At 43.6% G+C, this 23,186-nt stretch overlaps 1 protein-coding gene across 6 annotated transcripts in view; it reads left to right on the top strand.

Moving 5' to 3' along the window:
* Positions 1-23,186, top strand: part of FTO (FTO, alpha-ketoglutarate dependent dioxygenase) — a 423,074-nt gene that overhangs the window by 54,602 nt on the left and 345,286 nt on the right. The gene's annotated exons all lie outside the window — the stretch shown is intronic.

Below are 23,186 nucleotides of genomic sequence, written 5' to 3'. Positions count from 1 at the left end.
GACTGTTTCAGGCTGGACATAAGGAAGAATTTCTTTACTGTCCGAGCCCCCAAGGTCTGGAACAGCCTGCCATTGGAGGTGGTCAAGCACCTATATTGAGTACCTTCAAGAGTAAATTGGTTGCTTATCTTGCTGGGATCCTGTGACCCCAGCTGACTTCCTGCCCTTTGGGCAGGGGGCTGGACTTGATGATCTTCCAAGGTCCCTTCCAGCCCTAATGTCTATGAAATCTATGAAACACCTATACATTTTGTTGTTTGACTCTTTTTTTGGTTTTGGGTCCAACTGTGCTGGTCTCCCTCCCCACCCCCCCGCTGCTGCTTTGTGGCACTGAACAGCCCTAATATGCCATTGCCTTGCCCCTGCCGTTACCCCTCACTCCCTAGCCACATACCCCTAGTCCTTCTGGTGTTCCTCACTTCCAGCCCACAACCTCCCCAGCCCTGCTGGTGCCTCTCACTACTGACCCACAGTCACAACCTCCCCTGCCCTGCTTTTGCACCTCACTTCTGCCTCGCCGCCCCCTGCTCCCAGGGGAAAGGAGCCGGTGTGTGGGGAAGGCGGGGGACCACAGATGTCGTAGGGGTGTGGCACATGCCTCCTGAGATTTCTGTACCCTCAGTGAGGCATGGGGATGTTGCTGGGCTGGACCAGTTTCACAGGAGCTGCTTCTGTTCCCCAGTGGGTAGGACCTGGTACAGGAAGGAGTGCTGTGCTGCCATTATGAATTGCAGAAGTGGCAGCGGCCTGGAGTTGTCTCCCCCACTGCTGCTGGCAGAGCAGAGGGCACCTCACTTTCATGGCAATGGCCATGAAGGTGGCTACTCCCTGGAGTTGGTATGGGGTAGTTACAGCCCTGCAGCCTGCTGTGGGTGCAGAAATCTCAGAAGGAGCATGTGTTCCCCCCCCCCCACACATTGTGCTCTTTCCTTCCCTCCCACTTAATGCATGGCCTGTGCCCCTTTTTCCTCCTCCCCCCATGCGACCTGTGCTTCCTGTCTCCCACATGGCCTTTGCCCTTGATTTCCCCCCACCAAAACATGGCCTGTGCCCCTTTGCTTCCCTTCCCAACATATGGCCTGTGCCTCTTTCCCCCTCCCCCCCCACCCATAGACTTACCTGGAAGGAGCTGCTCTGTACTACTGCCTAGCTGTTGCATGCATGTGTGAATGGACATGGTGTTCTCTGCCTCAGATTGCCATCCTCTCGCTCCCTGCAGCCCCTTGCAGGCTGGAATTTGCCCAGCCTGCAAACGGAATCCTGTGGTATCCCACACTTTTCTCCTTTTAAAGGGGGAAAAAAAGATGTTTTTCTACTGCAGATGGAAAACCTGGATCCCTGGTCATGATGTATGACAAGGTATTAATCATTTTGGGTGAACTTGCTTCACTGTGAAGGTTGGTAGACAAGAAAGCCAAAGGAGAAGAGCTGTGACAAGTATGATATCACCAGGATCTAATCCTTTTTCCTGGAATTATTTGCCATGTCTGCAGTTAAACATGTATCTCTGTTTGCCCTCTTCAGTCATCTGTGGACTGACCAATAACTTCCATATTTACTGGAAGACTGTCATCCTTTTATTGAGGGAATGCCAATGTCTTGGGAAATATATACTGGGGAAGAAAGAGAACTATATAAATTTAGAGACATGCTTGACACAGGACTAAAGCCTAACTTAACTAGAATGAAGTTCCGGAAGTAGTAATATGGGCAAAAAATGACATGATTAAAAGGTATTTTGAACAGTTTACAAAAAGGCATTGCATATTGTGGCTGTCTGCAGTATCTAGTGACTGCATTCGCTGCTTGTGAGTAGGTATAAATTTCATCCTGTTCTGAACAAAATTAAGTGGCAGACAGGAGAAAAAGGATGAGCCTATTGAGGGTCATGGTCCTACTTGAGGGTAAGGAAGTGAAAGCATTTTACCTTGCACATTCTGTGAAGCTTTGAGCATCAGGATAGATAGTACTGTTTTCCTGTCTGCTCCATCAAGAGACCTTTGTGACTGCAACTGCTTTTGGTTGGAGCACAGAACTCAGCCATATTGTGAAAAGTATCCCTTTCCCTGATTCATGCACCAGGTGGCTCCAGTCATGGCTCTCAGGGGGCTGGGCCAAGTAGGAGCTGGTGGCATGATCTTCCTCGGTCCCTCTCATCTGCCTCTCTGCACCGGACCCAAGTTCCTCCTACCATGGGGCCCCTGCTTACCTCTAGCTAGGCTGGGGGTTCTATTGGGGGTCTCAGGGCTCCTGGCAGTACCGTGGGCTTCCACCTGTGCTTCTGTCTCTGGAGCTGGGGGCTAAGTGCAGCTTCTGCTGTAGGTGGGCCCTTTTAAACTCTGCACATGAGCAGAAGGACTTGTCAGCGCCGTGCTGTGCCGCTCTCAACTACCCGGACATCTCATGGGAAGAGCACTCGTCCAAATCCAAACTGTCACAAAGCTTCTTCATGTGTGTGGATGAGCTCTACCTGACCAAAGAAGTCTATGGACTGACGAGGGGTAAAGCACTACTGGACCTGGTACTGGCCAAAGGGGATGGATCTAGTTAGTGGCCTAAGAAAACCGGGGAGACAGTGACCACGAGCTGATCACTTTTACTATCCATCACAAAGCTTGCAAGTCAGTCAGCAATGCAGAAGTCCTTGACTTTAGGAAAGCTGACTTTGATAAACTCAGGAAGCTTGTTGTCAAGGCCCTAAGGGGCCATGACTCAACAGGGAGGGTAGTCCAAGATGCTCCTTAAGGGAATGATCCTGAAAGCACAAGTGGTGTCCATCCCATCTCGGTGGAAAGGGCACAGCACCCTCTTTGGCTCATCGGGGACCTTGTAGACCTCCTGCATCTAAAAAGAGAGAGGCTTATAAAGGATGAAAGACATGAATCGCTGCTAAGGAGAAGTATTATGCACTGGTCCATACCTGTAGGGAACGAACCAAAAAAGCCAAGGCTGCAGCTGAACTCCAACTGGCTACATGTATCAAGGACTATATATAAAGCCCTTTTTCAGACATATGGGGAGTCGGAAGAAAAGCAAGGGTAACATTGGACCCCTGTTAAACCAAATGGGACAACTGACAACCAACACCCAGGAAAAAGCCAACCTTCTTAGTGGGTACTTTGCATCAGTTTTTCACTAGCCCAGAGGGACCACCCTGCCTGACATGATGCGGGATGGCCAGGATGAGGGTGAATTTATCCCCAACATTGCTGTAGATCTCATAAAGGAATACCTTGAGAGGCTGGACACCAAGTCAGCTGCTCCTGACAGATACCAAGTCAGCTGCTCCTGACAGATTGCACCCCAGAGTACTTAAGGAGCTGGTAGGCATCATAGCCCAGCCACTGGCAAGGATCTTTGTGAACTTGTGGTGCTCAGGTGAAGTACCCAAAGATTGGAAGAAGGCCAATGTGTTGCCTATCTTCAAGAAAGGGAGGAAAGTCGATCTGGGAAACTATAGGCCAATTAGCTTGACCTCAATTCTTGGAAAAATTTTTCGAAAAAATTATCAAAGAGACCATTCTTGGTAAGCTAGCTGATGGCAACATCCTGAGGGGCAGCCAGTGTGGGTTTGTTGCGGGTAGGTCATTTCCTTCTATGACCAGGTAACATCACTTGGGAGAAGGGAGAAGAGATTGACATCATATATCTGGATTCTTAAAAAACCTTTGATTTGGTGTCCCAGGATCTCCTCATGGAAAAATTGGCCAACTGCAGCCTTGGCTACATCACAGTCCGATGGCTGGGGAATTAGTCCTGAGATTGGACCCAGAGAGTGATAGTCAATGGAAGTGAATCATCATGGTGCTCCGTGATCAATGGTGTCCCCAAGGCTGTTTTTGGACCTGTAGTCTTAAACATCTTTATTAACTGTGTGTGTGGACACAGGTGTCAGAAGCAGACCAGCCAAGTTTGCCGATGACACCAAACTTTGGGGTAGAGTGTCCGCACCCAAGGATAGGCTGGTGATCCAGGCTGACCTTGGTAGGCTTAAAGTGGGTGGATAAAACTCTGATGACATTCAATATGGATAAATGCAAGGTACTCCACCTTGGAAGGGTGTGGGGAGACCTGCATCTAGCTTATAGGCTTGGCAGTGCAACGCTTGCTAGCACCATGACCGAAAGGGACTTGAGGGTGGTGAATGACCACAAGATGAACGTGAGCCACCAATGCGATGTTGCAGCTGGTAAAGTGAACAAAAAGCTGGCTTGCATTCATAGATGCTTCCCAAGCAAATCTCAGGATGTCATCCTCCTGCTGTACTTGCCCTTGGTGAGGCCGCACCTGGAGTACTGCATCCAGTTTTGGGTTCCACAATTCAAGAAAGATGTGGAGAAGCTTGAGAGGGTCCACAGGAGAGCCATGCACATGATCAGAAGGCAATAGAACAGGCCTTATGAAGAGAGGCTAAGAGCCATGGGACTCTTCAGCCTGGAAAAGCGCAGGCTCGGGGACCTGGTGTTTGCCTATAAATATATCAGGGGTGTACATCAGGATTTGGGGGAAGTCTCTTCACCAGAGTGCCCCAAGGGATGGTAAGGTCCAATGGTCACAAACTCCTCCAAGACCATTTTAGGCTGGACATTCTATTTCAAACAAATTAATTTGGGAAACTAATAAGAACTTCTTTACTGTTGGAGTCCCCAAGGCGTGGAATAGACTCCCTCCAAAGGTGGTGCAAGCACCTACTTTGGACTCTTTTAAGAAATGACTGGACACTTATCTTGCTGGGATCCTTTGACTCTAGCTGACTTCCTGCCCCTTGGGGTGGGGGTTGGACTCTATGATTTTCCGAGGTCCCTTTCAGGACCTAATGTCTATGAAATCTATGAAATGCTGTTACTTAATGTTATTAATTAACTAACTGTCAAATTCAATAAAATATCCAGTAGTACAATTTTAATTTACTTCACAGAAGGGAGCTGAACTTGCTAAAATAAGACAAAAAAGATTAATAGGGAACTGAATAATCCCCTCTTTATTAACCTGTCCCTTTTTCACCTGTAGAAACTGCACACCACATTTGTGAGTGAGCAAGGGAAAGAAAGGGAATTACAGAGTTAGGTACAACATTCCTCTATCTTGGATATTTAATTTTGCAATAGCTTGTAATAAACATGAGATATAAATTACCATCAGTCTTCCTCAGCTGCATTACTAACCTTCATATTGTTTTGTGATTTCTGTGCACAGCACAGACATGATCTTTTCATGATGGCAATAGGCTTTCTTAGGATCATGCTGCCAGTGATGAAACTGAATATTGAGAGAAAGGAGAGAGTTTCTTTTCCATTTAATCAGGTCTTGCACTGATAATGACCTTATAGGTTCTGCTCTTCAGTTGATTGTGACAATTTCTCTTAGCACATGGCTACTGATCCTGTTGTAATGAGAGATGGTAGAAGCCTTCATCTTTGCAGAATCCTAGGTAGGTGTCAGGTCATGGCCTTGAACAGGTGCAGCCGTTTATCCCAGTCTCCCACCTCCTCAGCTGAGCATTGGGAAAATGTAGGTGGTCAGAACCTGCTGTCTCGGCCTAGTCATCAACCCACTGCCTACAACTGGAGTGGTCAGTCAAGGTCAACTGACCCTTTACCCTTCCTGTAAAAGCTGCTGACTTGGAACAGGAACTGTCCAGGCAACAGGGATCAACCTTGTACCCAGGCAGCCTTGCCCTTGGCTTTGTGCCCCTACTGGCTGTCCGACAGATTCTCTGGCTACTTGACCTGGCTTGCCCAGGGACCTTGAGTTTGGCCTGATCCTTTGGGTTCCTATCCTGACTGGTATGGTCTTCTGGATACCCAACTTTGGCCAGCCCAGTTCTCTGGGCTGAATTCTCAATTCAGCCCAACTCTCTGGATCTAAGACTCGGATTTTCAGATAGACTTCTTGGCTTCCAGCTTCCTGGCTCCCCTACACTCAGGCTCTGTGCACCCCTGTCAGATCTTGGTTACTTCTTTAGACCCTGGGCAGGCCCCAGATCTGGCCACCCATGAGCCAGCATGATGGTAGAAGGGACTGTGGATCTGATTTATTTTCTTCTCACCATGATGGACTTAGGCCTTGTACATCTAAGTAATAAAATAGAAAACTGGAAGTAAAATATTTAGATACTTCTCCCCCTAGTTAATTAACTGCCTTAATTAATAAGACAGCATTCTTCTAAAAAGCAAGAATACCAGACTTTGTTGGGCAGCATATGAGTTTTTAAGCAAACTGTTGAAGACTGATTTTTTATTTTTTTTTATTTTTTTATTTTTTTTTGTATTATGGAATGTGTCTTAGGTTGGCACACAACAAATGACTTAACAGATTGATTCCTTTCATAATAGATTAATACCATATTGTATTTTACCTCTTAGTGCATGCTAAGTTTATTCTTTAAATTGTGCAGTGGTGGTTTAGGATCTCAAACCATCCAGGCATGTGAAGGAAGACAATTATTTTCAGTAGGATAACTTAATTTAGCATCAAAATTGTGCTATACATATTCTAAGCACTATTCAAGGATGAAAGTGCACAGCTCTTTTTTGAGTTTTCTTACATGGTAAGGCCACTGTGTAGTCTACCTTCTTGTATAGCACAGGCCTTATTAGTTCCCCAAATTAATTTGTTTGAAATAGATATTATCATTTTGTTGACATCTAGTCTTTATTTAAAAATTTCCCCAGCTATTGATAAGTTGTTGCACTGGTTAAACGCCATGGTTTTTTTTTTTTACAATTTTTTTTATTTCTAGTCTGAATTTATCTAAATTCAACTTCCAAGCAATTGGGTCTTGTCATACCTTTGTATAAGGTTTTTGCTGTGCCCTGGAGGCTGGGAACCCCAATCAGCTTTCCCCCCTTGGGGGACACATCCAAGCCCTTGACTCTGATTTGCCTCTAAGGCTGGGAGTGCTTTATGCTTGTAGTGTAGGGGGAGCCCAGGATCATGTAACATGGCATGATCTGATTCCCACAATCATGCCTCCTGCTATAGACGTGTAGCATGGCAGGAAGCACAAATTTTGGGATTGTGCATCAGATCCCATGGTGCCTTTAACTGAATGTCTGCCTGGGGACATAGGTACATAAAGACTCTGATCAACTCTGTTACTTCCCTCTTCCCCTTTTCCACCCACATAACCTTCCTAAAAAGAGCTTGAATCTCTCACAGTAAGACAGTTTTCAAAACCTTTGTTTTCACGGGTCTTCTCTCAATCCTGATTTGGCAAAGTTGTCATGTTGGGAGTGCTGTTAAAGCCCTGATGGTCCACGAAATGTGCTAGAGGCAAGAGGCAGGAAATGTGCTAGAGGCAGGAGTTTTTTGTGATGCCTTTCTTTGGATCAATTGTTTAGTTAGGAGAGATGTTGGTCAAACTTTTGGGAACAAAGTACTCTTCTCTTAGGTCTGCAATTTCTGCCTGCAAACTTGTGTAACATCTCTCTCAATTATACCAACTGTACATTTGGACCAATAAAAAATGTCACGCACAGACACAAAAAAAATACTTGTACTGGTTTCAGAGTTAATTAGTGGCAGACTTTGAATCAGATCTGGGGATTTCCTGACTTTTATCATTATATTTTTTTGCTCCAGATCACAGGTGCACAGATACATCATTACCCTATCAGATCAGCACCAATATGAGGAAAATGGAGAGCATCAGTAATTGGCTTTTTTTTGTCTAATGTGGCTGATAAATGCTGTGTGTATGCGCACAGCCTCAGTGAAGTCTGGCAGTGTGGAGAACAGTTGGGTTTGGCTGGTAAGTGTTATGCCGGAAGGGGTAAGGGAGGAGGGGGTGCAGATTGAGGCCCTCTGGTGAGGGAGGGAGTGGGGCTGGGGCAGGGGCAGGGGCAGGCTCTGCCTAGCCAAGGCAGGGTGGGGCATGGGATGTAGCTGTGGCTTGTATAGGGGCTGCGGGGAGCAGGGGATGGCTCCTGCCGCTGTGTGCACCCTGGAAGGGTATGGGGAGCATGTGCCTCCTGATCTGCATGGAGCTGTGGCTTGTCTGGTAGGTGGAGGGTGGCTCCTGCTGCTGCAAACACCCTTGGAGGGCATGCGGGAGGGGGGTGCCCCTGGATCTATGTGAGAGGCGAGAGTGGGCTGCTGCTGTGGGCTGGGGTGAGGGCTGTGCTGAGCTCTTCCAAGCATGGCACTCAGGGCATGTGGTGGCAGCACTGGGAGGGAGGGTTGAGGGGGTTGCAATGAGCACTGCCACTGCCTGCCCCCAAGCAGCAGCCTACCCTTGCCTCTCACACAGATTCAGGGGCACACCCCCCCCATATCTCCCCAGTGTGTGTACAGCAGCAGGAGCCGCCCCCCCCCGGACAAGGCTCGGCTCTATGCCATGCCCTGGCCTAGGCCCCGCCCCATCCTGGCTGGGCAGCACCTGCCTCTTCCCTTGCTCCATCCCTAGTGCCAGCTCCACTCCCTCCTTCACTGCAGAGGCCTCGATTTGCCCCTCACGCCCCCCCCCCCGCCATAACAGATTTACCAGCCGGATGCCGCTCTCTATGCTGTGGGGCTGCATATCAGATCAGTAACAGCCAATGTGGTTCATTAAAAATTGCCATTGGTATTGGCCCAAAAAATCTCTCATCAGTGCACTCCTACTCCAGATCATGCTGCTTTTCTTTTTACACACCAAAAGAAGTAAGAACTTGTTTATGTGTGAAAACCCAGCAAACAAATAGTAGTAAAGGGATGTGATTTTATTTAATTTTTTTCAGGAGCGAGACAAACAAGCATGCATGTAAGTCGATAGAGAAGAGAGATGTGAACTAGATCAGAGTCTGTACTACCTTATTAAGTCAAGAGATAAAAAAAAAATAGGTCAAATGGTATAAGAACCAGTAATATAAATATACTGTCCTGCTGGGACCAGCCCATAGGCTTAGGTAATACATGAAGGAATTTAGTAACTACATTCAGAAGATAGGGCTTGAAGTAAATGTGGATGCTATTTTTCTTGACTTAAACTTATAGGTCAATGACAGATGTGAAGAAAACAAAATGGTGCTTTAGTGGACGAGGTAGCACATCAGTTTGACCCGGCTCCCCAGTGGTCTATATAGATCGGGAGCTTTAGCAGGGGTTTTTGGCACTTTTTTATGTAGTAGCTGATTCAATCAGCTATTAGATAAAAGTGCCAAGAAGCCTCGATGATGCACCCGATTTATACAGATGTTGGGCAAGCTGGGTCAAACCAATGCCATGCCTTTTCTGGGCATGCGCTGTGCTTGGCATAGGGGAAGGCTGAGCTGAAAGTAAAGCGCTGGGGTTTTTTTTCCACCTCTGTAAGCAGCCATAGTGAACAGCTTCTTTTATTTATTGTTAATATGACTTTTTTTTAACAGCAAAATAGATGTGTAATTAATATTAACTCTGCCTAAGTGCCATAGGCGTTATATGTTTAGTAATTAATGTCAGAACAGAGACCTAAAAGTGGGCCCCACCATAACTGCTAGGGGGTGTTTGTGCTGTTGATTTATTGAAAATGGATGGTACTTTATAGTCTGGCAAGGAAGACAATATTGTATTTGAAACTTATCCATTCATTTTTTGATATGTAACAAACACTGCTTGTTTCCCGTGTATTTAATTTATACACAAATATTTATGTGGATGCAAACACATTCTTTCACATGAGGTTGACAAAAGATCAAATGTTTTCACAGACTTGCATAAATGACTGCGTGTATATTAAGATTACTCATATGATAGCCATATGGCATTTTCACAGTTTTTTTAAAATTTTGATTGTTTGTAAACAAATTCTATATGACTCAGGACTATGAGCCAAAGGGCTTTTTAAATCAGTGGAAAGGATTTTGTTTTCTTCAAAGAGCTTTCCATTAGGCCCCAAGTGCCTGATTTTTTCCTGTGATCCTTGATGAATAGACATCATTGTATTTATGTTGTTGGTCAAAATGTACTAGGAGTCTTTCTAACTTACAAAATGGATCAGTAACTCCTATTCTTTTTGAATGTGTAGATATACTGTCATATAAGATCTCATTTTTATGGAAGTATCGTTGAAGGATTATGACCAAGCTTTCAAGCCTTGTTTGGAAACTTCACCAATGTGAAATATGTGGTCAGAGGCATCCCTGGTTTGAGAAACATTTAAATGAATCTACTTCCATTAAAGAAAAGTGAGTCATCCTTGAAGGACTGTGGTCACCAGGGTTCCTAGATATCTATTTGCCACGGAAAAACACAGAATTTGTGTTTTTACAGAGACTCTTTAGTGTCAGTGGAAAAAAAAAAATACTGAAAATAAAATGCTGGCTCCCCAGTGGGAGTCAGCGGTTCTCATAGTTGCGGCAGCTACTCACTGTGGGGGGGAGGGGGCAGGCTAGGGGTGCAGAGAAGCTGGCACACAGGGAAGCAGCCAAGATGGCCCCGACCCTCTGAGCCAATCAGCAGCCAGGGGCAGGGCCACCTGAAGGACGGTTGTCGTGGCTAATTAGCAGCAAGAGGCAGGGCTGCTGGAAGGGACAGCGCTCTCAGCCAGTTGGTGGTGAGAGGGGCTTGCTGTGGAAAACAGTTGGATTTTAATGGTTTTTTTTTAAATCAGAGGGTTTTTTTTGTTTTTTTTTTTAGTATGGAAAGTAGTTCATGTTATTTGACATGGTCATTGCAACACTTAAGACATGTCAGCCTTGCTTCTTCCTTCTGTGCCTAAAATGTAAAGTAAAAAGCTAGGAGACCCATTCTTTATATTTTGCTTAAATGGGCAACACCTTTCTTTATAACTCCACTGGGCTAGTGAAATAAATGGAAAATAATTTCAAATTTACCTCGGTGAAAATGGCAGGAGCCAACAATTTTGTAATGGCCTGTGAAGGTGTTCAAATACTATGTAATAGGCATGACAGTTACAGTATGTGAAATTTAATGCTCTAGCTGCTTATTGATCTTCCCTTTAACCAATTGTATGGGCACAAGCATTTGCACTTAGCACCTGCTGTTTTTACATTAACGCTATCTTTAGCATTGTTATGTGGGGGTGGGTTTGAAAACTGCACTTGATACCGAGCCAGAATCCTTTAAAAATATGTATCTATTTTCTACATTCATTCCACAATCGTTTTATTTTCAATTTAGTTGTCAATATTGGGTCTTCTAAGTAAGTTTTATATAACTCCAATTTTCTTTTCAGTTTTATTTTAAACACTTTTTATATTCCAGATGTTGTTGTCAAATTAAAATACACAGGCCTGATTTCCTGGCTGTACCTACTAGTTCTTTGGGACTAAAGGGATGAGGAATAGCTTCAAAGAAACTGGTCACATCTGCCTGATTTTTAAATGGTTCTTATAATTCTTTGGTAATTGATGTGAATCTGCCAACACTTTATTAAGAACCCTTAAGGGCAGTCCTAGATGCCCACATTTAAGCTCACAAGTTGATAAGAGGGCCTGATAAGTGATAAGGAGGCAGGCTGGACCTTGGTGTTTCCCTGTTCCAAAAGGTATTAGCATAGTCAGCAGAGGTAGATGCTCCAGAACTTCAAAGGGGCATTGCATTGGGAAGCAGGAATCACAGGAGTTGGAGCTGACTGCAGTCCTCCTAGTGATCCAGAGGCATTTTCCTTTCCTTTGTCCTCCACAATGCAGAAACCTATGGAGGGATCTGCTGCTGCATGTTCCACATGTGCTTCAGCTGTGGCTGCTGTAATAACAGTTTACTGCTTCATTGCAGTAATACCCAGGCTAGGCTAGTATCAGGATCAAGGTCCCATTTACTGTGGCAGGGTAGAGACAAGGAAGACTGGTTCCTTCTCTAAAGAATTTACATTCTAGGATGAAAAAAAAAGTTTCTGTGGGTTATTTTTTGTTTTTCTTCAAAAGTTTGTCATTTCTCAGCGAAGAAAGAAATAGTATTGCTCAGGTTTAAGGTCAAGTCTCCTTTTTACTGTCTCTAAACTTTATTTCACTGTATTGCTAACTGCAAATTTAGGGGAATTATCAGAGTGATTTCATATTAGCATAAGCAACTAGTAAGCAGACATTGAATGTTCTGTTTTTGTATGCCTAATAAGCAGGTAAGTGTTACAGCCCTACCTAGAGAGCTGGTTCTTGAGCTAAAGTTGGAGCAGTTCTTGCTTTTAGTACCACGTTGACTTGCAATGGTGGCTATTGCAAAAAATCATAGACCATCACAGACTGTGATGTCAAAAGTACCCTTCTTTAAATTTTGTAACAAGCCTAAATCAGTATAATATTTTTGATATGTTTCCTTAATTGAATGCACCAGGCACAGTGTGGCTTTTTGCTTAAGAAACTGATTAATATATGTTTATGGATACTGGAATTTGTATACCTGTATCTATATAAGCATGCCCTGGGGATATGAATGCATACTTTGTACTAGGCAGAGAAGTCATTTTAAAATGTTGCACAGCCTACTCAGTTGATGAGACTTAATTAATGTGTTTTCCCCAACTGTAGCACCTTCTGTCTAAGGATTTCCAAGTGTTTTACAAATAGTAGTGAATTACTGTGCGGTGGTAGGCAAATACTATGTCTTCGCCTGTTTAATAGGGGTGAAAATGGAGGGAAGAGGAATTTAAGTGACCTTCACAAAGACTGTAAGGGAGAGACAGAATTGGAACACGGATCTTCTAACTCTACCTTATCCATAACAGTATCCTTCTTCCTATTTAAATTGGGAAACACTACTGAATAAAAAGGGAAAAATATGATCTCTCTAATGCTTTTTTATTTGAAATCTTTATTGGCACCTTCTCTATTAAAGCACTGGTGCTTAGCATTTTACATCTGGTTGAACGCTGCTTAACTGCTTGGCCCTGGTTGTGCAGAAGAACTTTTGCTACAATATTTGGATTATATGGAAGCCATCACCATTGAATGTCATTTAAGTTTCTTTTCTTGGAGGTGTACTGATTAAGTACTGTCTGACTAAGTGGCATATACTGAATCTAGTTTTCCTGCTCCAGGTTCATGGTCTTTTCAGTGAAATGACTGGGAAGAATGCCAAGTAAAAACAGTCAGTACTCCTTTTTTTTATTTTACTCCTTTTTTTTATTTTACTCCGTTCAGATCCTTTAAGTTTCACAAATGTCATACTTGTCCAAAAGTATAAAACCCTTCCTGCCTTGAACAGTTGTATGCTCTTCCCAGATAGATTCCTCGGTGTGCACGTGGCTAAAAACAATTAATAAACATAGAATCTGGATGTAGGTAGATTGTTATTTTTAGCACAGCAGGAAGTTCACTTACTTGCCTCCTGTATAGAGCTGGTCCAGTAACCAGGCTGGACCTGCTGGCAGAAGATGCACAAATGGGAGAGGGATCAAAAAATAGATGATGCTGTCAAAATACTTGCCGTGATGCCAGTAGTTTATTGATAGGGTCTGCTGGGGTGGGGCTCAAGGGCACTCTGTCAGCAAAAAGAGGCCATGTTTGAATGATTTATCATTTCAGCTTCCTATTATAATTACTTAAAGTACTAAATCATGTGCAACAAATCTAACACTCAAGTGGGCAAGGAGATTGCCAGTCCCATTTCATTAACAGCCACTGGCCAAAAGAACGATGTTCTCTTAGGTTAAAACAACAATTAGAGGACCCATAACATATCAAGGCAGGCCTCTGAGAAGGGATACTGGTAGCAGAGACATTTTTCACACAGCTAAGCTGCTTCAGTGCATAAATTAACTCTTAGTTCAATTACATCAGTCAGGTATGTTGTGCATATGCATGACTGAGCTTTGTGTGTGCATGTGTGTGGGAACCAGAATGTAGGCCTGTTGATTTATGAGAAAGGGTAAGAGAGGTTGGAATTGGTAAGCAAACCAAACAGTACCTTAGCAGGACAGAATATCAAGCAGTCTTTAGACAACTGCTTGGTTATAAATACTAGTATTAGAATTGAGTTCTTTGTTTACATTGCAACAGACTGTGGATTATAATTTTTTTTTCATGGCCAAATCAGTTAGATTGGTCCTAAATACTCAGTAACCAGACTGGTTTACTGTTTAAAATGGCAGTTAAATTCAAAATGCTTATACGGAGCAGGGGATATCCTAAAAGGAAGTTCAGTAGGGAACACATTTTTTGATTCCTTAAATATTTCAGATAACTCTTCATCATGGATTTGGTTTAATATTAATTTAGATGTAGTAATGTGCTACTTGGTCTAAAGACCCATATAGCCTTTTTGATATACAATTCCTAGGGACTGGGAGAAGAATGAATTTACACTGTGTGAAGTGCAGGACAAAAAGGTGTTCTCTCCACAGATATGTTTTGACAGGTATTATTGGAAAAGTAGCACAGACAATATAGCTGTTGATTAATCTTAGTATAATGACAGGGAAACTGGAAAAGATACCTGTTTTATTTGAATCAAAATGGAATAAAAGAGATTATCTGAAATCTACTTGATAAAACACTGCATGGAAAAATACGAACAGTTGTGCATTTAAAATGCATTTTTATTACTCAGTATTTATTTCTGACTGCACTAGGTTCAGTGAATCACTTGACTGATCTTAGTTACTGTAAAGTTTTAATAGGTAACACTTAGAAACCCAGATAGTTTAAAAAACTGTCAACCTGAAAATCGCCCTTTGTAACCTGCATAGTTATAAATTACACTTAATAATCCAAAAACAAATAAGGAAAAGAAATGCTGTTCATTGTGTGTTTGGTAGCATTTGATTTTGTGCATGGTTTTTCTCACTGTTAGGGAGTTGTTTTGTGGTTTTTGAACTTAAGGAATTTTAAAACTTTGTTTAACTTTCTGTTTAAAAGGCTACTTAGCAGCGACTTTAATGTACAAAATTGTCATTAAAAAGTTCAGATGGACCGTGCCCCTTCAAAGAGTAAGCATCAACTAAAAATAAGTTGTATAATACTGAATTTATACCAAACAGAAAAGAGATTGCATTATCTTTTGTTGTCTGTGAAGTTAGATTAGTCCTTGCGTGCTTTATATTCTTATGTGCCTGAAGAATCTATTTGTTTAGGACCTACTCTGACACTTTCTTTTGGTGTTAGTGGGTTTGACCAGGTCACTAAAGACAAACGCTTGCTGTCACTTTTTTAGAATTTTATTTTCCTAGTTATGACACTCGAGCAAGTCATGACAATTCTGTGTACTAATCTGTACAATCCTATACTTAAGATGAGGATGATGAGACAAAAGTCATTACATTTTCTTGAAATCTGTGATTGAAACTTGCTTTTTACAGTGGTCTGATTTTTCTGCTGTTACTTTCCAGAATAGATTCCATTTACATCAGTAGAGTTACAGGGTTTGAGGTTGGTGTTAAATGAAAGCAAGTGAAACCCAGTCATTTCAAAATATTGTATTATTTGTACCTACAATAAAAATAAACACTAATGAGCAGTATTCTTGGACCTGCAGTGTGGGCAGAAAACATAGTTTTGATTTTGGTAATATTATTTAGAAAAAAGCATCAAGATTGGGAGACTTGAATATAATGGGTGAGAGAGAATTTGAGAGAAAAAATGGTCTCTCTAGTTATAGGCCTGAATGACTGATACCATGTGGTCAGCTGTGGAGGACAGCAAGAAAAGATATTGCACAAAAAATTAGGAATACGGTTTTGTCCAAGTATATGTAAGCTGACAGTGATACAGCCAAGAGGGTATATCAAAGATGTGAGCCAAGATGGAGTTTGGATAGAGGCTCTGAGAGAGTTTTTTTTTTTTCAAAGGAGAACTGAGCCATAGTTATACACTGAAGACATCTATGAGAGGCATCACAAGGAGAAGAGAGGACCCTCTTGATCTAGGGCAATGTGAAACTTCTGTTAATAATAATAAAAAGGGAAGGGAAGAGAACCTAATTATAACTAATAAAACATGATTTTACATGGGTAGTAGTTACACGGTAAGTACAAATAAGAGCTTAAAGGAGTCTTGGAGAATGGAGTGTTTTGATTGTGTTTTTTTTTAACTTTTAATGCAGCTCTTACTGTCCTAAATGATGAAAGTAATCTATGACTTGTATCTAGAATATGGGTCATTGTCTTCCTAAACTAAGACTTGTCAGATTACTGTAAGCCAGCTGTAGCAATTAATACCAGTAAATGCAAGATGTCTGCCTAACCCGGCTCTACAGGAACTCTTTAAATCCACAGCTTATTTAAAAACTGGCACCATTAAGTCTAAAAGCAAGTTATACTCTCTTACTGACGCATCACTTGCGTTCAACATTTAAAACTATTATTTTTGTTGCAGTTGAGAGCAGAGGACTAACTGAGTACTTGAGCTTCCTTGGTTGTAGCCATGCATGGGATAGCTTCAGTGGCTATGCTGCCAGCAGTGCAGTGGCAGCTGAGCCAATAGCACTGCTATTTTTGGGCCCCACCCCAGTGTCAGTGTCTGGGGTTGGTGCTCCAGTTGCCCTTCCTTTGTTATACTACTGCAGAAGTTGGCAACCTTTTGGGGCCAAGTGGTAAACCCCCCCCCTGCAGCTTAGACTTGGAAGATGTTGGTGTGCCAGGGGTGGATAGTGAGGGAACCACGAAAGGCCCAATCCTTATTGTGGCAGCATAGCTCAAGCCCCTTCCCTACCATGCTCTCCCAGGTGCACTTGCAGCTGCTGCCAGCAACAGGCTGTGCTGGGGTTCCAGACCCTGGTGCAGCAGCTTGCAGCCTTTTGCTTGCTAGGTACAAGCAGCCCTGAGAAAGAGGGGAGAAAGAGATGCTTGCTTCCTGCCATGCCATTGATTTAAACGGGTTGGGAGGGGGACTTGTGGCACCCATAGTGGTACCTGGCAGCAGATGGGGCTGCCTGGGTGGCTACAGGCTCCTTTCCTGCAGGGTTTCCAGCCACTGCAGGGGGTCAGACTTGATGATCTACTCGGGTCCCTTCCAGCCCTAACAACTATGAAACAGTGCTGGCATCTCCTTCAGTGCCTGCTCCTCACAGGGTGTGGGTCCTTGGGTGCCGGCTGCCTCCAGAGCTCCTTGAGGCAGAATGCTCTGAGGCAGGGGGCCAGACCCTGCCAGGCACTCATGGACTGGGCATGGCAGCGGGCAGCTGATGCCTACTTCCTTTGTCACATCCTGCTTTCCTGGCATCTTCTGGTTTTGCTTTGAAGATGTTGGGAGAGCTCTGGCCTGGGCACTAGGACAAAAAGGACGCCAACTGTGCAGTGGTAGCAGTACAGTGAGGATGTGGCAGCCAGGCAAGGAATGCCAGGGGCTGCAGCAGGTGGGGCCAAGTGAGGAGTTCCAGGATCTGCACGTGGGAGACAGGTTGAGCAGGTTATGGGGCTTGCCATGGGACATGGTCCACAGGGGAGTGCTGTGCACAACTTCCTGCTCATGCTGGTGGCTGATGCTGGTCCATGGCTCCTTCCTGCAGGGCAGCTGGACTGCACATAGCTCCATAGTGGTGGCAGAGCTTCAGTGGCTGCTCACAGCGGGGCTCATCCTTGGGGGTGCTAGGCCATGGCTGCCGGCCCCAGCCTGGCTCGTCAGTGCCTGTCCCTTCACATAGTGCAGGACAGCAGTAGGGGCTGTCTGCACTATTTGCTTTCACTTTCCAGCCCAGGCAGGGGTGTGGGTGGCTCAGCTCCATGTCCTCTGCAGCTGGGGGAGTCCACAGCCCAGCCTGGCCAGGCTCCAGGCTGCTTTCCTCACACCCACACCTCAACCCCAGGCACTACTAGTGAGAACTAGTGAGACCTGTCAGTGTGGCAAGTCTCCATCTCTGCTAAATAGGAGAGGAAGATGTGGAATCAGATGTGCCTCCTGGCTGCTGCCATATCTGGTCTAGGGCTGAGCAGCTGCTGTCTGCCAGTGAGCCAGGGCTTCTTGTAAAAGGACTTGCAGGCCTTCTTGCTGCCTGCTGCGAGCAGCCTGGGCTCCGTGGCCAATGGTGGCTGCCCAGAGCCAGTGCCGGATGTGGTGTGCCAAGCAAAATGACTTTGTGTCATGCTCTGCCATGCATGCCGGGGGTTGATGGCCTCTGCATTACTGGTTAACAGTCTACCTGAGAAGGAAACACTTTACTTTCCTTTCTCAAAAAATTTCCATCGCTACCATGTACATATCGTGACGTAAATCTTTAGATTGAGCTATGTTTTTTAAACAGCTGTAGCTATTACATATGCGTAACACATATGCCCAGAATTGAGAAATTATTTTCAGTTTCAAAATGGGATTAGAAAACTATATTTCCAGTTCCAAAGCTTCAAAATTCAAATCTTACCACAAGCTCAGGCTGAGATGATTCAGATTTGGGTCTTAGAAACTTGTTTGAGGAAAAAGATTTTTAATTGATTTTGAAGTTACAGTTATTAGTTAAAAAGTCAGCTTTGGATAAGTTTGGCTTTACCCATGTAAATTTATTTGAAGATTTGTTTCTTTTTCGTGTTCTTACATTTACAGGATCTCTATAAAAGCCATGTTTACATAGACATATTTGACCCACTCTTTTAGGCTTCATTGAAGTCTGTGAGGTTTTGAAGGTTTTGCTGAACTGAGTCCTAATTTATTATCTTCCTCCTAGAGGAATACAGGCAGTCCTCAGACTTAAGATACAATTGGTTCCTGAAAACTGAATTGAAACGATGCAACTCGGAACCAGTTTTCTCCTAAGAAAGAATGTTATAAATGGGGGATTGGTTCCTGAACCAAGGCCCGATTACCCTATTTTCACCAAAAATACCCCAGAATTTTGTACTCAATCAATTATAGATGAGTAATATAGCTACATCAATATATTTATATTAGCAATCATATTGATTTGGAAGGACTTCTTTGACGTGACTTTGCTGGACTTTTTGAAGGGCTCTTGGCTGGAGTCTTCTCAGGAGTCTTGGCTGCAGGTTTTTCTGGAGTCTTGTCTCTTTTCTTAAAGAAAGTATCCAAGGAAGTTTTGACAGATGTACTCCAGGGTGATGTACTCCAGGAACAAGTTTGCTGGCATGGCATTGCATTGGATCAAGCATTGTAAGTTGAAACTGGCGTTGTAAAGTTGAAATAAGGTGTCAATTCATAAACGTTTTTAAGTGCAAAATGTTGTAATATTCTAAGTTGAGGACTGCCTGTATAAAAAGCCTTAGGGATTTGATAACATGACCTCATGGCTGTGCCCCATTGGTCACTTCCTTCTGACCGTTTGATGTGCCAGATTTATACAAAGGGACTTTTTAGGGCCCTCAGAATTGGGACCAGGACTCTGAACTGCTGTGTGTTGTTGTTGTTTTTAAATGTTCTTAACTCCAGTCGAATCTCCTTTACTCCATTCTGTCTAATAAGAAAGCAGCATTGGACCCTAAGATGAGAAGTTATATTGATGAAATTCTCATCTTGCTCTTCTTCTCTGTCTGTCCTTTTTAAAGTCATTCTGGGATAATGAGTTTAGGAGTACCTTGACTAAAAAGCCCAAATTAAAACAAGGTGGCAGTTGGACTTCAGAGTTTACACCATTGTGACATGAGTTTAGTAGTGAATCAGAAAATGAAATTTAAACTTGCAAGCATGGATGAATCTGAATATGCAGAAATATCGTTTTAGTATATGTACTTGTATCAGACAAGCCAGCACATGTACTTTTTCAATAGTTGAAAGAACTAAAAAAGTAAACTAAAAAGACGTAAACTACAGAGGTTATATTGGCATTAGACGTAGATTGATGAAATTATAAACATAGCTCGTTATAATAATTAGTACATGAGTCAAGAAATCATCATAACTTGGTTGACTTACAAGAAGTCTAATCTTAGACAAATAAATACCAACTGAAATACCTGCTTTAAAAATATTTATTTAATAACTCTAGGGTTGGACTGTCAGTTTGCAGTGAGCTGTTGGTAAGAGGTGTGTATGTGAGAACTTGGATAATCACATTATCCCTCCTTTTCTCCTGTAGAGGTAGGAGAAGGGATTAACCTACCACAAGTCAATACCTGTCATGTATGCTCCCTCAAGTACTGGCAAAACTAGGGGCCAGGTACAGATATTGTAGTTTTACCAGTATAAGTGACTGGAAATCTGTAACAGAACAGAAGTTTGGCGCATACAGACTGGTTAAAAAAAGAACTGGTTTAAGTTTTCTAAGAAGTTGTGTGCCCCAGCCCCCTAACTATTTTTGTTGCCCTCCACTGGACTTTCTCCAACTTGTCCATATATTTTCTGTAGTGGGGGACCCAAAACTGGACACAGTACTCCAGATGCAGGCCTCACCAATGCAGAATAGAGGGGAATAATTATTTTGCTCAATCTGTTTGTAAGGTTTCTACTAATGCAGCCCAGTATGTGTTAGACTTCTTGGCAATAAGGGCACATTGTTGACTCAGACCAACCCTCCCATTGTTATAAGTCATGGTGCTTTCTGTGAGTTAAACCAGGGAACTGCACATCTGTCAGCACCTTTTGTGTTCTGGTCACTACTAATTTAGACTATGCTGCTTCCATACAATTAAATAAATTAGATTGATTCTGCCTCAGGCTTTTTGAATGTCTGTACTTAGCCTGGCATGTTCAGCATTACAATCAAGGCCACTTCCCAGCTGCCTGTAGTGGATGCAGGGCTCTGCTAAGTGTTTTTTCTTCCCTGGCTCATAATTGCGTAGGATAGTCCATATTACCTGTGTATTACTGCATTGTACAATGGGAAAGGGAGACTCTCAAAGAATAAGTGTCTGATTATGTTTGAATTTATGAGAAAATAACAGACAGGAAGATGAGTGTTTAAGAACATGTAACAATAGGATCAATATTCTACTTGGGTCATATATTATTTTTGTAATTTCTGCATGGAAGCTTATTTCTTCTGCATGTCTTCTCTGTGGTTTAATAGGTCTTTATTTTAAGCTATATACTGCTGATTGTGTGTTAAGAATAACAGGGTCCATGCTTAGACTGAGGCTGAGGTTTTAATTGAGTGATTTCAGAAGGATTTTTGTTTAGATATCAAATAACAAAATACCCCTTTGTTAGCATAAACTCCTGCAGCACCTTGGCTTAGTAGAGGACTAAGAACCGAATTACCTGCTTCTAAACTTCTTCCTTGGCTGTTTGTCTTTGTCTCGGTTGCCCTAAATACTGCTGGGCAGTGGTAGAAGTTTGCTTTTGGTGTTCTTACCCAGTGCTGGTGTGAGTCCTGTCTTCAATTACTGTAGCTCTGACTGGCATCTACTCAGACAGGTGGAAAAGGTGACCCTCATCTTGTAGTCCCTTTGTTCTTTTCCTTCCATCATTCTCTGAGCAGTTTCTTAGTTTTGTTTCTAATGGCATTTGATCATTTTTTATTGTTTCATCTATTACGAGTCATTTTGTGCCAGGTGTTATCCAACTTGGAACCTTCAGTCCTAATTTTAAGGTTCTGTCTCTCTTGGAGGTCCTTGGCATGATGGAGAGAGAGAAATCCAAACACTTATTGAGTGGATGATGAGATTTACAAGCTCTAACCTCATACTGCAAGGATGTATTCCTCGTGTTTCATTGGTGGTTTTGCTTTTGGCCTTTTCCCCCTTTGAGATCATGTTAGCAGAACAATTAGGAAGGTCTTGCTGAAATGGTGATTCATCATTTTTCTTTTTCAGGACTTTAGGTTGAATAAACTACATCTCATAGGTTTCATAGACATTGCTGCTGGAAGGGACTTCAGAAGATCATCAAGTCCAGCCCCCTGCCCCAGTGTCAGGAAATCAGCTGGGGTCATGGGATCCCAGCAAGATAAACATCCAAATTTCTCTTGAAGGCATTCAAAGTAGGTGCTTGGACCACTTACAGTGGCAGGCTATTCTAGACCTTGGGGGCTCGGACAGTAAAGAAGTTCTTCCTTACGTCCAGCCTGAAATGGTCTTGCAGTAGTTTATGACCGTTTGACCTTGTCATCCCTTGGGGTGCTCTGGTGAACAAACGTTCCCCCAGATACTGGTGGTCACCCCGATTAAACCTGTAGGTGGCTATCAGGTCACCCCTGAGCCTGCGCTTTTCCAGGCTAAAGAGCGCCGTGGCTCTCAGCCTGTCATCTTAAGGTCTGTTTTCCTGACCTCTGATCATGCGCATGGCTCTTCTCTGGACTCTCTCAAGCTTCTCCACATCCTTTTTGAATTGTGGAGCCCAAAACTGGATGCAGTACTCCAGCTGTGGGCTCACCAAGGCCAAGTAAAACAGGAGAATGACGTCCTGGGATTTGCCCGAGAAGCATCTATGGATGCAAGCCAGCATTTTGCTTGCTTTACTAGCAGCAGCATCACATTGAAGGCTCATGTTCGTCTTGTGGTCAGTCATGACCCTTAAGTCCCTTTCATCCGTAGTGCTAGCCAGCATAGCACTGCTGAGCCTATAAGGATGCTGCAGGTTTTTCCTCCCAAGGTGGAAAACCTTGCATTTTTTGGTGTTAAACACCATCAGGTTCTCTTCCGCCCATTTGCTGAGCCTGTCCAGGTCAGCCTGGATCACTCTCCTGTCCTCAGGTATGGATGCTTTACCCCGAATTTTGGTATCATTGGCGAACTTGGCCAGTCCACTACTGATACCAGTGTCTACATTGTTGAACAAAATAGGTCCAAGGACAGAGCCTTGAGGGACCCCACTGGTCACAGGGCACCATGAAGAATGACTTCCGTCAACCACCACCCTCTGAGTCCAGCCACGGAGCCAGTTCCCCAGCCAGCGGATCGTGGTGGACCCAAAGCCACAGTTAGCCAGTTTTGCCAAGAGGTGATCATGGGATACCAGATCGAAGGCTTTTTTTTGAAGTCAAGATATACAACATCAATCTCTTTCCCCTTGTCCAGGTGATAGATCACCTGGTCGTAAAAGGAAATGAGATTGGTCAAGCAAGACCTTCCCACAGCAAACCCATGCTGGCTATCCCTCAGGATGTTGCCATCGGCCAGTCTGTTAAGGATGGCCTCTTTGACAATCTTTTCCAAGACCTTCCCCAGAATAGAGGTCAGGCTGATCGACCTGTAGTTTGCCGGATCCGCTTTCCTCCATTTCTTGAAGATAGGGACTAAATTGGCCTTCCAGTCTTCAGGCACTTCACCAGAGTGCCAGGAGTTCTCGAAGATCCGTGTCAGTGGCTGAGCTATGATGATAACCAGCTCCTTGAGTACCCTGGGGTGTAGACTATCAGGGCCAGCTGACTTGAAGGTGTCCAGCCTCTCAAGGTGTTCCTTCACAAGGTCAGCATTGATGGAGGGCAAGGAATCTCCCTTACCTGGGCCG

Source organism: Crocodylus porosus, unplaced genomic scaffold (genome assembly GCF_001723895.1).
Source record: "Crocodylus porosus isolate Cpor-Errol unplaced genomic scaffold, CroPor_comp1, whole genome shotgun sequence".
Taxonomy (NCBI): domain Eukaryota; kingdom Metazoa; phylum Chordata; order Crocodylia; family Crocodylidae; genus Crocodylus; species Crocodylus porosus.
This window is presented reverse-complemented; position numbering and strand designations above follow the sequence as displayed.